Here is a 7,282-nt window from a genome sequence, read left to right as displayed (position 1 = left end):
GCTGTTAGGAGAGTCTGATTGTGAAAAGAACAAGTAAGACAATTTCCTTGGATTGTTGCCAGGTGATGGAAACATTGTTTTACACCTTTACAGTTCACATGATGCTTTTAAATGAAATTCTGAGACCTCCAGCACATTTCCTATCAATAGTTTATTGAACTCCTCATTACCTTGTGCTAGAGTGCCTTGTCACAGGCATATGAGGTTGGATGTGAGTTGTATATAAAAGATGTTTCGGCCCCCGACTTCCCTTCTGGACCAGAGACAAGTTCTCACTGTATATTCTAGGCAGGCCTTGAACTAAAACACCTCCTGCTTCAGCAGCTCATTCCCTAGGACTCCATGGATTAAAGGTGTGAGCTACCACACCCACCTAAGCAGGAAGATTTGCTGTGAAGATTTGCTTGTGGATAATGGACAAAGAGTTAATTCAATCTTCCATCCATTTAGAATACTGCTATTTACAGGAGCTCACCTATTGGAAGCATTAGTAAAAGCAACAAGGGAGGAAGTGGGTGTGGTCTTTAGAGAGTATATAAGGACACGCCAGGGGCCAGCCAGGTTCATTCTTCTCCAGACCAGACAGAGTGAGTCTCCATACCTCCTGGCTCCTAGACTGCTAGATCTATCTCCTCCATACATTGAAGATCATTTCCCAGAGCTGAGCTAATATTGTTGTGTCTCCACAACACTGCTGAGGTGAGAGAATATTTCTTGGAGAAATGGAGACAGACATTTCACAAGCCTTCCAGAAAGAACTCACCTGCTTCATCTGCCTGAGCTGCCTGACAGACCCAGTCACCATAAGCTGTGGCCACAGCTTCTGTCGAGCCTGCCTCCACCTTTCCTGGGAAGACATCCAACCTCCTGTCCAATGCCCTATGTGTAGGGAACCATCTCAGAAGGACTTGAGGACCAACATTGTTCTGAAGAAACTGGTGTCCATTACAAGACAAACCAGCCTCTTGAAGGACCTGAGCTCTGAGGAGCATAAGTGTATGACCCACAAAGAGACAAATAGGATCCTCTGTACTGAGAATAGGATCTTCCTCTGTCAACTCTGTTCTAACTCCCATGAGCACAGAGGACACAGACACTGTCCCATTGAAGTAGCTGCTGAGAGTCAAATGGAAAGACTTGTAAAGCAAATGGCATCTTTATGGGAGAAGATCCAAGAAAATCAAGAGAATTTAGAGGCAGAGAACAGAATGACAACTCTGTGGATGGACTACTTGACTCTGCGGGAACAAATGATCAGGACAGAGTATACAAAACTGCACCCACTCCTCTGTGAAGAGGAAGTGCAACACATCGAGTCTATGAGAAATGAAGGCCAATGTGTTTTGGAGAAACTCAGGACAAGTGAAGCCATCATGATCCAAAAGAGCAAAGAACTAAGAGAAATGTACCAGGAGCTGATGGCAATGTCCCAGGAGCCATATGTGGTCCTGTTGCAAGATTTGGATAACATGTTCAGAAGGAGTGAGTCAATGCAGCTGAGCATGCCCCCTTTTATGAAAACAGAACTCACTGCCCTACCTATCCCTGGACTGACTGAAAGTTACAAGCAGTTCCAAGCTCACATTATCTTTGAAAACGTAACCATAGTTCATTCTAAGATGAACATATTTAAAGTCATGAGAAGATTCAGCTTCAGTCTTCACCATAAGGATACACCTGCAGATTCTGCTGGATTTTATTTTGCTTCCTGGGGATCACAGAGCTTCATCTCAGGAAAATATTATTGGGAGATTGATTTGAAGGACTCTTGTGACTGGGCTGTGGGAGTCTGTAAGGATTCCCAGTTAAGGAGTAGAAAGCAAATGATTGAATCTGAGGGTACATTTCTTCTTGTGTGTGTGAAAGAGGGTAATCATTACTGTCTCCTCACCACATGCCCAATATTCCGGCACTACATAGAGAAGCCATTGGGCCAGGTTGGTGTGCTTCTTGATTGTGAGGATGGTTGTTTAAGCTTCCTAAATGTTACCAAGAGTTCCCTCATATACAGGTATCCTCCTGGCACCTTCAATTACCCTGTCAGGCCTTGCGTATCCAGTGGATACATATAATCACAGGAAGATGTAATCCAGTACTTTATTGTTTTAAATTTTTACTCTGTAATGTTACACCCTTCACTGCTATTAAATATTATAATACTATTAAATGTAAAAAAAAAGATGCTTCATATTCCTGATTATATCTTGCAACTAAATGAATAATAAAGTTAATTGACTCATCAGTGATAAATTCTGCAGTCTCAATATGTAAGATCACCCTGTCAGCATATTGAGAGTCAGTAACTATGTTGAGAGTTTCAGAGAAATCCATTAGTACCAACAGAATAACATACAATTCTGATTTTTGAAGAAATTATAAGAACTTTGAACCACTTTACTTAAATTTCCTGACTTATAACCTGCCTTTCCTTGATTATTTGCATCTGTATAGAACGTATGGGCGTCAGATATGGGTGTTTCCTGAACAATGGGAGGCAGAATCCAATCAGCTCTCTTTATAAGTACTGGGAGGCAGCAAGGCCATGTGCTAGTCTGTTTATATGGGACCTTTCAGATGCCGTTTCTGTAGATTTGCATTTAGTTTTGCTGGGTGTATACTGTAAATAATGGACAAATCTGTCTGAAATCTTCAGCTTCTAGTCTCTAGATGTCAAACAGGTTGCCAATCTATGACAAAGTAATATTAGCACATTGTGTACACTGTTAAAATTTATAGGAAAGTTTGTTCTGGAAATGATTTGGGGATATGAATTTGTTCAGCTATTTCTAAGCATTACATATGCCTGTAATTGTCTACTGGCTTGAAGGCAGAGAAGAGGGAGAAAGTGTGTCAAAGCCCAGATTGTTGTGTTTAGAAGATACCCCAGATAAAAACCATTGCTTTGCACAATTATTTACCAGTGCAATGTGAATAGCAGACAAGGTCTTAAATGAAATCCCTAGTCTATCTACATATTTAAAAGTGCTTGATACATTTAAAAGTAGAAGTAGTAGAATAATATTTTGTGTGAATAGTTTTTGAAAAACTGGAGATACTATGCTTAGAATAGTGAGAAGAGTGCACCTGCTGTACTTGTTCAGTGGATTGAGGAGGTGGGAGGGAAGAAACTGCACAAAGATTCCCTTAGTGTGCTAGACATCTGTAGCTTACCCATCACCCTGCATGTTAGATACATTTCACTTAATGTTGCTGTTTTTTATATAGTGTACATACTGGACAAAGGAGTCCTTATTTTATGATCTTTAGTTTCTAGGTGTTGAAGAGGTTGCCAAGGTATGACAAATGTAGAGTTAGTGAACTAACACATCCTGTGTACTCTGTTAAAGTTCATAGCAAGGTTGTCTTCTGAAGAGAGTTGTGAAAGTATCCAAGTAACAAGTGCCTGTGTCATGTGATACAGGGGAGGGGCTGGAGAAAAAGGACAGACCAGAATGCTCTTAGCAGAAGACACTTTAAGATTGAACCATTGTTGCATGGGTGTGGTTTCAACACTACTGTGTATCTAGGAGACAAATTTATGCCTCATCTGAAACATCTAGTCCTTCTAGGTGTTTAGAAGTGCACAAAGTATGTTAAAAGTAGATGTAGTAAATAAAATGTTGTAAATTCTCATTTAAACTCATGGTGAAATGCTGTCTTTTGGAAATGGAATGATAAAACCAGTTCTGAGCAACACAGACTTGTGCTGGTTTGGGAGGGAGGAAGAAAGAACATGTGCACATGTAGGGCCTAATACTAATGTAAGTTTGGTAATGCAAGATTAGCAGTTGTCCCTCTTATCTGTGCGTCTTATTTTGTGATATATTGTGTATACCGAAGATAGACAAGTCCAAGCATGCAGTACCTAGTCTTCTGATATGGTAAAGAGGCTGCCAGTGTGTGACAAAATAGAGTTAGTGAAAGGACATGGTTTAAAGTTGTGTTAAAATTTGTAGAAAAAAAACACTTAGAGACACTTAGAAAGTGAAATTGTTAATATCCCCACAAAAACATGACAGTTATATAAACCTGACTCCTGGGTTAAGAGACATGGGAGAGGTTCTAGACCAGAACATTACTATTTATAAGTCTGTTGGGTTTGTGCATTTTCTTTAGTGCACTGCACTGTGCATATGCTGGGGAAACTGAATGTTACTGAAAACATCAAGTCTGTAGACTTTTAAATGCATAATAGACTTGCTGTGGTAATGCATTCTTTTAAATCTAGGCTGAGGCAGGTGGACCTTGTCAGTTGCAGGCAAGCCAGGGCTCCACAGACTTTGCCTCAAAATAGTAAGAAAATGTGCATAATGGACTGGTAGGGTGGCTCAATGGGTAAAAGCGCTTGCCACCCAGGAGGTGGACCTGACTTTGATCTCCAGGATCCATAGGATAAAAGGAGAATACTGATTTACAAATTGTCTTTCAGCCTCCATACATGCACAGCGGCATGCATGTGCCCACATGCATATGCTAATTCATAAATGTAAAAATGCACAGCATGGTAAAAATAAAGGGGTCCAACACCCTTTTGGGTTTTTTTTGAGACAGAGTTTCTCTGTGTAGCTTTGGTGCCTGTCCTGGATCGCACTCTCTAGATCAGGCTGGCCTCAAACTCACAGAGATCTGCCGGGCTCTGCTTCCCAAGTGCTGGGATTAAAGGCGTGTGCCACCACCATCAGGCCTAGCAACACCTTTTAAGTGTTATTTCATAGGAATGGTTACACTGGGGGAATGGTATTATTAAACCTAGGCTTTGAGCAGATAATGTTACCAGGTGGTGGAGGTGGATAGGGGAAAGAATAGTGCAGAGTAAGTTCCTATGCCTGTTGATTGGTTCTTGGTTGTCTAGCCATTGTTCATGTGTCCATTTCAGTTAATGTAGCCAAGTGGTAGAGGGTAAGTGCCAGTGCCCAAAGAATGTTAGAAGTAGCAAGATAGTCACTATAAATGTCCTGCTAGTCTTTTGGAAGGGCTGTCTTCTGGGGGTGACATTTGTAATACTCTCAACTAGAATCATCCCGAACTGGAGTTGTGCACAGGAGAAGATGGAAGAGGGAAGAGCTCTTTGCTAGGACCACCACATATAGAAAATTGTTACAACTGTACCCAAAGATCCACATGTACATTTCAGGGAGATACTTGTTTCTTGTGCAAAAAGTTCATTCCACAACATCTGAAATTCATAAATGTCCTAAAGTAGAACATATGGTTAAAATGATGGTTTGACAGATTGACAGAAAATGTTACTCTGGAGCATAGAATTGTTAAACCATGTGTGGACAGTGTGAGTTAATTCATGTTGGCTATGCTGCTGTTGAAGGTTATATCTGGGTCCATGGCCCTATTGCAGGAAGGTTCTTTGCCGCAACAAGGTTCTTTGACTCTGTGGACAGTCGAGCAACACCAACTAAATTGACAGGTAATCTTTGTTTTGTTCATCAATCATTTCAGGCATTCTCTCAAACACTTATTTCTATTTGTCATTGGTTCCTGGTGAAAAAAATAAGCCAAGTTCCTACATCACCAAAATTCATCTGCAACATTCTTATCAACTCTCAGAAACCCCTTAGCCTTGCACTTTTGGAGTTACAAAAACCACACTTCTCTTATGTTCCAGGCTATTTTCTCAGTCCAAGCATTAGGGAGAAAACCTAATATGGCAGGAAATAAAGCTTATTTAATTTGACTCAAATATTTTGACTCAATTAACATTGAGATGAAAAAAATCTTGCTTTCATTAATTAATGTTAAAAGTAACCTTCCAATATAATTTGTTTAAGATTAACAGTATGGTTACAGTGATTAAAGAGAAATTCATGAACCAGGCAAGATATGAAAGTCTATGGCATTGATCAGAGTAGTCTGAAGGGAGAGACTGACTCAACTCTGCTAGTCTGAGGTCTAAATTGGTCCATAGAGCAACACCTAGGAAAGCCAGACATGCAGATTAGAAAGAAATTAAAAATGAAGCAAAGAAATAGGAATGAAACCATGATTACCTCTGATTTCCTGCAAAAAATATTTCAGATGCCAATGCTTTAGAGTAAGAACTAGTCTTTCAGAGCTGTTCCATCCTCCTGAAGAAAGTAACTGTGATGGAATGGAGAAATTGTTCAGCAGTCAAAGGTGCTGAATACCTTTCCAGAAGACTGCCATCCAACTCACTTCATTAACAAGTCAGCTGACAACAGTCAGTAATGCAGTTATCCAGTTATCCAGGGGATCCATGAGCCTCTTTTGGCCTCTGAGGTACCATATACTCATGGTGCACTGACGGCCTATGTAAGAGGAACCAGACATTAGCAGGCCCCCATAGGTAAGCACAACTCTCTCCATGAAGGAAGTACCATTCAAGGTGTAAAAACCAGCACTTTTGTTAAAAAACAGTATCCCCTGCCACAGCTAAAACAAAGGCTTAATCCACCAAAGTCCATAATTCTGAAGACAAACACCTTTAATCCAGATTAAATGTTGGAAGACACACCCTAAATTTGGCCACACCCTCTGTTGAAAGCATATAAAAGGACATGGAAGCCGGAAGCTCTTGCTGTTTGCCTGCTTGCCCTCAACTTGCAGCAAGTCCATTCCATCCCTGGCATTAGAGAATATTTGGAACACCAGCATATAGTGAAGACCACCAGACACATCCAAAGACCTGGGCTGAGTAAGTACTGGAATCTTAGCCTTTCCTTCAAAGGCAGTTTGGGATTAGGTGAACTGCAGCCCAAAGTTATTCTAGCAAATCCCAATTGTTGATATATAGAGAGATTCCTTGCATATATTCTGTTCCTCTAGAGAACCCTAGTGCAACATGTTTTATATGAATTACCAGAATGAATGACCAAAACTATCCAAAAGTTGTGTATAATTGTCAAAACAAGTCACCTAATGACCTAAGATTCAATCTAGAAAATAATGGAGTGATGGAAGTGTTATCAAGTAGCCTAGACGGTGTCCTCTAAAATTAGTATTGAAATCTAGATAGAAAATAACAGAGACCCAAGTTTTCTGCCTCATAGAGGAGGGAATAGATGAGAAACAAAAACTAAAAATCAAAATCCTGTCTGTTATTGCATCTCACAGGGTGAAGAGAAATCAATTGCTAGTTCTTCAATTTCAATCCAGTTGAACCTTCAAACTACCTGCAGGAGAAATGGAAGGAGATGAGATCGCCCAGAGATGGGACCACACACAAATCGGCATTCAGGATTTCTCCTACAGGTGGACCATCAACAACTTCCCTTTTGTTGCTGAGGAAATGCGGCAAAGCATTAGAAGC

General features: G+C 40.4%; 1 pseudogene; it reads left to right on the top strand.

Moving 5' to 3' along the window:
* Positions 1-722: 722 nt before the first annotated feature.
* On the top strand, positions 723-2,072 carry LOC143274042 (tripartite motif-containing protein 43 pseudogene; annotated as a pseudogene).
* Positions 2,073-7,282: the final 5,210 nt, after the last annotated feature.

Source organism: Peromyscus maniculatus, chromosome 6 (assembly GCF_049852395.1).
Source record: "Peromyscus maniculatus bairdii isolate BWxNUB_F1_BW_parent chromosome 6, HU_Pman_BW_mat_3.1, whole genome shotgun sequence".
In the NCBI taxonomy this organism is placed as follows: domain Eukaryota; kingdom Metazoa; phylum Chordata; class Mammalia; order Rodentia; family Cricetidae; genus Peromyscus; species Peromyscus maniculatus.
This window is presented reverse-complemented; position numbering and strand designations above follow the sequence as displayed.